We start from the raw sequence: 11629 nt of genomic DNA on the forward strand, positions 1-11629 counted from the left end.
TTCATATATTGTGCCGCTGCGTTCATATACTGTGCCGCTGCGTTCATATGCTGTGCCGCTGCGTTCATATGCTGTGCCGCTGCGTTCATATACCGTGCCGCTGCGTTCATATACCGTGCCGCTGCGTTCATATACCGTGCCGCTGCGTTCATATACCGTGCCGCTGCGTTCATATACCGTGCCGCTGCGTTCATATACCGTGCCGCTGCGTTCATATACCGTGCCGCTGCGTTCATATACCGTGCCGCTGCGTTCATATACCGTGCCGCTGCGTTCATATACCGTGCCGCTGCGTTCATATACCGTGCCGCTGCGTTCATATACCGTGCCGCTGCGTTCATATACCGTGCCGCCGCGTTCATATACCGTGCCGCCGCGTTCATATACCGTGCCGCCGCGTTCTTATACTGTGTCGCCGCGTTCATATACCGTGCCGCTGCGTTCATATACTGTGCCGCTGCGTTCATATACCGTGCCGCTGCGTTCATATACTGTGCCGCCGCGTTTTTATACTGTGTCGCTGCGTTCATATACTGTGCCGCCGCGTTCTTATACTGTGTCGCTGCGTTCATATACCGTGCCGCTGCGTTCATATACTGTGCCGCTGCGTTCATATACTGTGTCGCTGTGTTCATATACCGTGCCGCTGCGTTCATATACTGTGCCGCTGCGTTCATATCCTGTGCCGCTATTATGTATTGAGATAGGTGTGTGTGTGTGTGTGTATATATACAGTATATACCTGTATGTGTGTGGTACAGTATATGTATGTGGGGATGTAATATACATGCGTGTGCTGCGGCTCTCGTAATATCTTGGACAGAGACATTTTTAATAACATGGCTCTTCTTCCTAGTAAGGTTGCAGACAGGCCGGGGGCACTAAGGGGGTGAAAGGGGCAAAGTTATGTATTTTTATATTGCACATTTATTTTTATATTCTATTGTACCATTGATTGCCAATGTGGCAATCTCGGCTCCATTGAGAGGGATTAGTTAGCCCCGGTTACAATCAATGGTTTTATGTTGCACAATTATTTAAAAATTTATTTTTTATGTGGTGTAGGTTTGTTTTGGGGGGTAGGGAGTTGTGGATTACAGGGTTCCCCCAGGGAGGGTGGCAGGTTAGGTTGCCTTAGCGGTTAGTAAAGCATTGCATGGTACTAAGGTAGCCGGGGGGGGGTGTGGGGGGGGGGCATGTAGTGTAGTTTTTTATTTATATTAACTCTTTTTGTGGTCAGCTGTTCATGGGTTAATATGTACTGTCATGTATGTTCATTCCCAGCCTATCGCCCCTTTCGGGTGAGTTTAGCTCATCTTGGCTGATATCTGCTTATTTTGGCCTTTTTATACATAGGAAAGACGGGGCTAATTATTTGCATTTTTCTTTATATGAAGCCGGAGTCTCTTGATCTGAACCCAATAATATCCGCTCCGGGGACCCCCCTCCCCCGCCCTACGCGAAGGAGAAGAAAAAACGGCACCGGAGATGTCTCTACAAACATCGCAGGATCCGGCGCTTCTCCATCAATCTGGATCCTTTACCCAATTTGTTTTGTGCCATCGGCAAGGATTTTGTTGTATGGTTTTTGGATTTGTTTATTTTTGAGCCATCGGGCATGGATTGTTTTTGGATTTTTTGGTTTATTTTTGTGCCATCGGGCATGGATTGTTCTGTAGGTTTTTGGATTTGTTTTGCTTATTTTTGTGCCATCGGGCATGGATTGTTCTGTAGGTTTTTGGATTTGTTTTGTTTATTTTTGTGCCATCGGGCATGGATTGTTCTGTAGGTTTTTGGATTTGTTTTGTTTATTTTTGTGCCATCGGGCATGGATTGTTCTGTAGGTTTTTGGATTTGTTTTGTTTATTTTTGTGCCATCGGGCAGGGATTGTTCTTTACATGTATTTCTATGGTTGGGCTTCGGTGCTTTATTGGATGTAGCTGTTGGTGACCCTGAGGATGGTGAAAAGAACCTTCATCCCGGCAAGGGTTAGTAAAACTTTAATTTAGGGTGTTCATTGATTGGCATTGGGTATAAAAGTACTGGCACTGTGGCAGGCTTGGATATAAAAGTACTGGTACTGTGTCAGGTTTGGGTATAAAAGTACTGGTACTGTGGCAGGTTTGGGTATAAAAGTACTGTTGCTCGCCTGATCACATGTTCGTCTGCGTGAATGACTGCGTGCTGTGAGAATTTTGAGCCAGCAGGGGGCGCGCCTGATCGTGACGCATTTTCGTCTCCATGATGTGGTTTTAGTCCGAGGAGAACTCAGGTTGTGGCAGCAAAGATGTTTCACATCAAAAGATAAACCCAGATTGTAGCACATACGCCCCGTTCTGTGTTACCCCCAAATCTATACTGTCAGTGCCGCCTTACGTGTAACGTATTACATCCCGTACTGGCCCATAGGATGTTATTTTATAGATAAGGATTATTTAGAAACTTATAGTTTTCCTATTTTAATAAATGTTCTCTCTGTTCTTTTTTATAGTATAACGCCCCCATTCTGTATTTGGGGTCTCACAAAGGGAGCGCAGACATCCTCACAGAATAACACAACTGGTGCAACAGTTTCATCACAATGTCCACAAATGTGTGTTTTTATTTGACCAGTTGTTTGTATTTTTATAATATATTATCTCTCTGTATCTTTTCTGTTCTCTGCGCATCTGTATTATAAAATGCTGGGAATCAGTTCCTGTGTAAATGTTTATTCTGCCTCATTTATTTGTATCAGTAATTCTGTAACATTCATTATTTACCCATCTTCATATATCTATGTGCAGGGGTTTGTCACTTTGTTACCCATCATAACGTATATAACGTGTGGGTGAAACCTACCCCAGCATCACATTGCTAAGCCAGTATTACCAGCCTCACACTCAGGAGCCCCAAACATGTGAAACCGCTGTCTGTGAGCAGGTTACTGGCTCTGCACTTCTGTAACCCAGGCTGTGCTGAAAAGCTGGGTACTGCGGCAGGAATAAGCTTATAGGGGTCCCATGTTAAAATGGATTAGAAGTATGCAGTGACACTGTGTACTCATTTGCATATCATTACCCAGAATCCCTGGCTGCAGGGGAAGCACTGTATGCCAGGAGATAATGGGGAGGGGCAGGTTGCAGGCGTGTCTGATACATGTGAGTGTGCGCACAAGCAGCACTTTTATTTGCGTTAAATTTTTGCTCTAAACTTTTGACAAAAAAAATGATAAAACCAGATTTTAGCACATAAACCCCATTCTGTTTTAACTCCATAAACCTTAACTACCCCCCACACAGGACTGTGTACTGAGTACTGTGGCAGGTTTGGGTATAAAAGTACTGGTACTGTGGCAGGCTTGGATTTAAAAGTACTGGTACTGTAGCAGGTTTGAATATAAAAGTACTGGTACTGTGGCAGGTTTGAATATAAAAGTACTGGTACTGTGGCAGGTTTGGGTATAAAAGTACTGGTACTGTGGCAGGCTTGGATATAAAAGTACTGGTACTGTGGCAGGTTTGGGTATAAAAGTACTGGTACTGTGTCAGGTTTGGGTATAAAAGTACTGGTACTGTGGCAGGTTTGGGTATAAAAGTACTGTTGCTCGCCTGATCACATGTTCGTCTGCGTGAATGACTGCGTGCTGTAAGAATTTTGAGCCAGCAGGGGGCGCGCCTGATCGTGACGATCGTGACGCATTTTCGTCTCCATGATGTGGTTTTGGTCCGAGGAGAACTCAGGTTGTGGCAGCAAAGACGTTTCACATCAAAAGATAAACCCAGATTGTAGCACATACGCCCCGTTCTGTGTTACCCCCAAATCTATACTGTCAGGGCCGCCTTATGTGTAACTTATAACATCCCCGTACTGGCCCATAGGGTGTTATTTTATATATGACACACATTCCCAGCTAGCTCAAACTGCCACACCCACCGCATCAGGAATATATATATTTATGTCTAAAAAGTGTGTGACTGGGCGTGGCAAATGTATACAACAAAACACAGGGGCGCCCAATGCTGCAACAAATTGACAAAACATATATGGTAATAAGTACAAAGTTCAAACACTTCAATAATAATAATAATTGGTTATTTAGTTAAACCCTTTGGCCAAAGCGTTATAAGCCTGCACACCAAACGTCAAGGTATAACCAAATTAATGCAGGTCCCACACTGCACTGCGACCCCGTCCTGTTACCTCTGTATGAGGGAAAGAACCAAGTCCTGTTCTTGCAGCAAAGTGAAAGACCTCCCAAGGTAAAACGGTGAGGGGGAGTTTTGGTTATACCGTGACGTTTGGTATGCAGGCTTACGGCGCTTTGGCCAAAGGGTTAAACTAAATAACCAAGTTATTATTATTATTATTATTGAAGTATTTAAACTTTATACGTATTACTCTATATGTTTTGTCAATTGGATGTAGCATTGGGCGCCCCTGTCTTCTGTTGTATTATTTTATAGATAAGAATTATTTAGAAATGATAGTTTTCCTATTTTAATAAATTGTTCTTTTTTTTAATAATGTTCAGATTTTTTAAATTGTTTTTTCCATCTCCTTTTTTTCTAAGATCTCTGTATGTCAAATGTGTGTTTTTATTTGACCAGTTGTTTGTATTTTTATAATATATTATCTCTCTGTATCTTTTCTTGTCTCTGCGCATCTGTAATATAAAATGCTGGGAAATCAGTTCCTGTGTAAATGTTTATTCTGCCTCATTTAATTGTATCAGTAATTCTGTAACATTCATTATTTACCCATCTTCATATATCTATGTGCAGGGGTTTGTCACTTTGTTACCCACCATAACGTATATAACGTGTGGGTGACACCTACCCCAGCATCACATTGCTAAGCCAGTATTACCAGCATCACACTCAGGAGACCCAAACATGTGAAACCGCTGTCTGTGAGCAGGTTACTGGCTCTGCACTTCTCTAACCCAGACTGTGCTGAAAAGCTGCGTACTGCGGCAGGAATAAGCTTATAGGGGTCCCATTTTAAAATGGATTAGAAGTAAACAGTGACACTGTGCTCATTTGCATATCATTACCCAGAATCCCTGGCTGCAGGGGAAGCACTGTATGCTAGCAGATAATGGGGAAGGGCAGGTTGTGGGCGTGTCTGATACATGTGAGTGTGCGCACAAGCAGCACTTTTATTTGCGTTAATTTTTTTGCTCTAAACTTCTGACACAAAAAAAAAAAAGATAAAACCAGATTTTAGCACATAAACCCCATTCTGTTTTATCTCCATAAACCCTAACTCCCCCCCACACAGGAGCGCCCCCATTCTGTGTTTGGGGTCTCACGCTGAGACTGGCAGTAGCTGCTGCATTAGATATTATTCAGCACAATCACAGTTACGTCTCAGCCAGACAGTGATATTCTGCCTGCGGGTTACACTGATCCCAGCGGGGTGAGGCTCTGTCACAGTAACTAGCTGCGCGGTGCAATCCTGTCCCTCCCTGTAAGGACGAGTTAATGACTTGCTCTGGCTATAGCACACACAGGGAGCGCAGGCGTCCTCACAGAATAACACAACTGGTGCAACAGTTTCATCACCATGTCCAGTCACACACACATTACTTGCATCACACTGTCAGTGCTGCGGGAGCGTGTTATTCATTACATCATCCTGCAGCCCCAACGTCTTATCTTATACATAAGAATTATCTTCTACATAAGAATTATCTTCTACATAAGAATTATTTTATACATAAGAATTATCTTTTTATTATAATATATAAAAAAAAATGTAATATTAGTATTCAGAATTTTATTAAATAGTTTGTAGCCGGTTTGGATATAAAAGTACTGGTACTGTGGCAGGTTTGGGTACAAAAGTACTGGTACTGTGGCTGGTTTGAATATAAAAGTACTGGTACAGTGGCAGGTTTGGGTATAAAAGTACTGGTACTGTGGCAGGCTTGGGTATAAAAGTACTGGTACTGCGGCAGGTTTGGATATAAAAGTACTGGTACTGTGGCAGGTTTGGGTATAAAAGTACTGGTACTGCGGCAGGTTTGGATATAAAAGTACTGGTACTGCGGCAGGTTTGGATATAAAAGTACTGGTACTGCGGCAGGTTTGGATATAAATGTACTGGTACTGTGGCAGGTTTGGGTATAAAAGTACTGCTACCGTGACAGGTTTGGGTATAAAAGTACTGGTACTGTCAGGTTTGGGTATTAAAGTACTGGTACTGTGGCAGGTTTGGGTATAAAAGTACTGGTACTGTGGCAGGTTTGGGTATAAAAGTACTGGTACTTTGTCAGGTTTGGGTATAAAAGTACTGGTACTGTGGCAGGTTTGGATATAAAAGTACTGGTACCGTGTCAGGTTTTTATATAAAAGTACTGGTACTGAGGCAGGTTTGCTTATAAAAGTACTGGTACTGTGTCAGGTTTGGGTATAAAATTACTGGTACTGTGGCAGGTTTGGGTATAAAAGTACTGGTACTGTGGCAGGTTTGAATATAGAAGTACTGGTAATGTGGCAGGTTTGGGTATAAAAGTACTGGTACTGTGGCAGGTTTGGGTATAAAAGTACTGGTACTGTGGCAGGTTTGGATATAAAAGTACTGGTACTGTGGCAGGTTTGGGTATAAAAGTACTGGTGCTGTGGCAGGTTTGGGTATAAAAGTACTGGTACTGTGGCAGGTTTGGGTATAAATGTACTGGTACTGTGACAGGTTTGGGTATAAATGTACTGGTACTGTCAGGTTTGGATATAAAAGTACTGGTACCGTGTCAGGTTTTTATATAAAAGTACTGGTACTGTGTCAGGTTTGGATATAATAGTACTGGTAGTGTGGCAGGTTTGGGTATAAAAGTACTGGTACTGTGGCAGGTTTGGGTATAAAAGTACTGGTACTGTGGCAGGTTTGGGTATAAAAGTACTGTTGCTCGCCTGATCACATGTTCGTCTGCATGAAGACTGCGTGCTGTGAGAATTTTGAGCCAGCAGGGGGCGCGCCTGATCGTGACGCATTTTCGTCTCCATGATGTGGTTTTAGTCCGAGGAGAACTCAGGTTGTGGCAGCAAAGACGTTTCACATCAAAACATAACACCAGATTGTAGTACATACGCCCCGTTCTGTGTTACCCCCAAATCTATGCTGTCAGGGCCGCCTTACGTGTAACTTATTACACCCCCGTACTGGCCCATAGGGTGTTATTTTATAGATAAGAATTATTTAGAAACTTATAGTTTTCCTATTTTAATAAATATTCTCTATTTTTTTTTATAGTATAACGCCCCCATTCTGTATTTGGGGTCTCACACAGGGAGCGCAGGCGTCCTCACAGAATAACACAACTGGTGCAACAGTTTCATCACAATGTCCACAAATGTGTGTTTTTATTTGACCAGTTGTTTGTATTTTTATAATATATTATCTCTCTGTATCTTTTCTGTTCTCTGCGCATCTGTATTATAAAATGCTGGGAATCAGTTCCTGTGTAAATGTTTATTCTGCCTCATTTATTTGTATCAGTAATTCTGTAACATTCATTATTTACCCATCTTCATATATCTATGTGCAGGGGTTTGTCACTTTGTTACCCATCATAACGTATATAACGTGTGGGTGAAACCTACCCCAGCATCACATTGCTAAGCCAGTATTACCAGCCTCACACTCAGGAGCCCCAAACATGTGAAACCGCTGTCTGTGAGCAGGTTACTGGCTCTGCACTTCTGTAACCCAGGCTGTGCTGAAAAGCTGGGTACTGCGGCAGGAATAAGCTTATAGGGGTCCCATGTTAAAATGGATTAGAAGTATGCAGTGACACTGTGTACTCATTTGCATATCATTACCCAGAATCCCTGGCTGCAGGGGAAGCACTGTATGCCAGGAGATAATGGGGAGGGGCAGGTTGCAGGCGTGTCTGATACATGTGAGTGTGCGCACAAGCAGCACTTTTATTTGCGTTAAATTTTTGCTCTAAACTTTTGACAAAAAAAATGATAAAACCAGATTTTAGCACATAAACCCCATTCTGTTTTAACTCCATAAACCTTAACTACCCCCCACACAGGACTGTGTACTGAGTACTGTGGCAGGTTTGGGTATAAAAGTACTGGTACTGTGGCAGGCTTGGATTTAAAAGTACTGGTACTGTAGCAGGTTTGAATATAAAAGTACTGGTACTGTGGCAGGTTTGAATATAAAAGTACTGGTACTGTGGCAGGTTTGGGTATAAAAGTACTGGTACTGTGGCAGGCTTGGATATAAAAGTACTGGTACTGTGGCAGGTTTGGGTATAAAAGTACTGGTACTGTGTCAGGTTTGGGTATAAAAGTACTGGTACTGTGGCAGGTTTGGGTATAAAAGTACTGTTGCTCGCCTGATCACATGTTCGTCTGCGTGAATGACTGCGTGCTGTAAGAATTTTGAGCCAGCAGGGGGCGCGCCTGATCGTGACGATCGTGACGCATTTTCGTCTCCATGATGTGGTTTTGGTCCGAGGAGAACTCAGGTTGTGGCAGCAAAGACGTTTCACATCAAAAGATAAACCCAGATTGTAGCACATACGCCCCGTTCTGTGTTACCCCCAAATCTATACTGTCAGGGCCGCCTTATGTGTAACTTATAACATCCCCGTACTGGCCCATAGGGTGTTATTTTATATATGACACACATTCCCAGCTAGCTCAAACTGCCACACCCACCGCATCAGGAATATATATATTTATGTCTAAAAAGTGTGTGACTGGGCGTGGCAAATGTATACAACAAAACACAGGGGCGCCCAATGCTGCAACAAATTGACAAAACATATATGGTAATAAGTACAAAGTTCAAACACTTCAATAATAATAATAATTGGTTATTTAGTTAAACCCTTTGGCCAAAGCGTTATAAGCCTGCACACCAAACGTCAAGGTATAACCAAATTAATGCAGGTCCCACACTGCACTGCGACCCCGTCCTGTTACCTCTGTATGAGGGAAAGAACCAAGTCCTGTTCTTGCAGCAAAGTGAAAGACCTCCCAAGGTAAAACGGTGAGGGGGAGTTTTGGTTATACCGTGACGTTTGGTATGCAGGCTTACGGCGCTTTGGCCAAAGGGTTAAACTAAATAACCAAGTTATTATTATTATTATTATTGAAGTATTTAAACTTTATACGTATTACTCTATATGTTTTGTCAATTGGATGTAGCATTGGGCGCCCCTGTCTTCTGTTGTATTATTTTATAGATAAGAATTATTTAGAAATGATAGTTTTCCTATTTTAATAAATTGTTCTTTTTTTTAATAATGTTCAGATTTTTTAAATTGTTTTTTCCATCTCCTTTTTTTCTAAGATCTCTGTATGTCAAATGTGTGTTTTTATTTGACCAGTTGTTTGTATTTTTATAATATATTATCTCTCTGTATCTTTTCTTGTCTCTGCGCATCTGTAATATAAAATGCTGGGAAATCAGTTCCTGTGTAAATGTTTATTCTGCCTCATTTAATTGTATCAGTAATTCTGTAACATTCATTATTTACCCATCTTCATATATCTATGTGCAGGGGTTTGTCACTTTGTTACCCACCATAACGTATATAACGTGTGGGTGACACCTACCCCAGCATCACATTGCTAAGCCAGTATTACCAGCATCACACTCAGGAGACCCAAACATGTGAAACCGCTGTCTGTGAGCAGGTTACTGGCTCTGCACTTCTCTAACCCAGACTGTGCTGAAAAGCTGCGTACTGCGGCAGGAATAAGCTTATAGGGGTCCCATTTTAAAATGGATTAGAAGTAAACAGTGACACTGTGCTCATTTGCATATCATTACCCAGAATCCCTGGCTGCAGGGGAAGCACTGTATGCTAGCAGATAATGGGGAAGGGCAGGTTGTGGGCGTGTCTGATACATGTGAGTGTGCGCACAAGCAGCACTTTTATTTGCGTTAATTTTTTTGCTCTAAACTTCTGACACAAAAAAAAAAAAGATAAAACCAGATTTTAGCACATAAACCCCATTCTGTTTTATCTCCATAAACCCTAACTCCCCCCCACACAGGAGCGCCCCCATTCTGTGTTTGGGGTCTCACGCTGAGACTGGCAGTAGCTGCTGCATTAGATATTATTCAGCACAATCACAGTTACGTCTCAGCCAGACAGTGATATTCTGCCTGCGGGTTACACTGATCCCAGCGGGGTGAGGCTCTGTCACAGTAACTAGCTGCGCGGTGCAATCCTGTCCCTCCCTGTAAGGACGAGTTAATGACTTGCTCTGGCTATAGCACACACAGGGAGCGCAGGCGTCCTCACAGAATAACACAACTGGTGCAACAGTTTCATCACCATGTCCAGTCACACACACATTACTTGCATCACACTGTCAGTGCTGCGGGAGCGTGTTATTCATTACATCATCCTGCAGCCCCAACGTCTTATCTTATACATAAGAATTATCTTCTACATAAGAATTATTTTATACATAAGAATTATCTTTTTATTATAATATATAAAAAAAAATGTAATATTAGTATTCAGAATTTTATTAAATAGTTTGTAGCCGGTTTGGATATAAAAGTACTGGTACTGTGGCAGGTTTGGGTACAAAAGTACTGGTACTGTGGCTGGTTTGAATATAAAAGTACTGGTACAGTGGCAGGTTTGGGTATAAAAGTACTGGTACTGTGGCAGGCTTGGGTATAAAAGTACTGGTACTGCGGCAGGTTTGGATATAAAAGTACTGGTACTGTGGCAGGTTTGGGTATAAAAGTACTGGTACTGCGGCAGGTTTGGATATAAAAGTACTGGTACTGCGGCAGGTTTGGATATAAAAGTACTGGTACTGCGGCAGGTTTGGATATAAATGTACTGGTACTGTGGCAGGTTTGGGTATAAAAGTACTGCTACCGTGACAGGTTTGGGTATAAAAGTACTGGTACTGTCAGGTTTGGGTATTAAAGTACTGGTACTGTGGCAGGTTTGGGTATAAAAGTACTGGTACTGTGGCAGGTTTGGGTATAAAAGTACTGGTACTTTGTCAGGTTTGGGTATAAAAGTACTGGTACTGTGGCAGGTTTGGATATAAAAGTACTGGTACCGTGTCAGGTTTTTATATAAAAGTACTGGTACTGAGGCAGGTTTGCTTATAAAAGTACTGGTACTGTGTCAGGTTTGGGTATAAAATTACTGGTACTGTGGCAGGTTTGGGTATAAAAGTACTGGTACTGTGGCAGGTTTGAATATAGAAGTACTGGTAATGTGGCAGGTTTGGGTATAAAAGTACTGGTACTGTGGCAGGTTTGGGTATAAAAGTACTGGTACTGTGGCAGGTTTGGATATAAAAGTACTGGTACTGTGGCAGGTTTGGGTATAAAAGTACTGGTGCTGTGGCAGGTTTGGGTATAAAAGTACTGGTACTGTGGCAGGTTTGGGTATAAATGTACTGGTACTGTGACAGGTTTGGGTATAAATGTACTGGTACTGTCAGGTTTGGATATAAAAGTACTGGTACCGTGTCAGGTTTTTATATAAAAGTACTGGTACTGTGTCAGGTTTGGATATAATAGTACTGGTAGTGTGGCAGGTTTGGGTATAAAAGTACTGGTACTGTGGCAGGTTTGGGTATAAAAGTACTGGTACTGTGGCAGGTTTGGGTATAAAAGTACTGTTGCTCGCCTGATCACATG

General features: G+C 42.3%; 1 long non-coding RNA gene across 2 annotated transcripts in view; it reads left to right on the top strand.

Moving 5' to 3' along the window:
* LOC142463628 (uncharacterized) overlaps window positions 1–7454 on the top strand; it is a 125810-nt gene extending 118356 nt beyond the window's left edge. Inside the window, exons 3-5 of one of the 2 annotated variants that reach the window (XR_012787471.1) lie at window positions 1398–1989; window positions 2493–2594; window positions 7235–7454. This is a non-coding gene — a long non-coding RNA (uncharacterized LOC142463628). Of the gene's footprint in view, window positions 1–1397; window positions 1990–2492; window positions 2713–7234 lie in introns of those variants that run through there. The other variant, XR_012787470.1, reaches the window with a different exon arrangement.
* Window positions 7455–11629: the final 4175 nt, after the last annotated feature.

Source organism: Ascaphus truei, chromosome 11 (genome assembly GCF_040206685.1).
Source record: "Ascaphus truei isolate aAscTru1 chromosome 11, aAscTru1.hap1, whole genome shotgun sequence".
NCBI classification, from domain to species: Eukaryota; Metazoa; Chordata; class Amphibia; order Anura; family Ascaphidae; genus Ascaphus; species Ascaphus truei.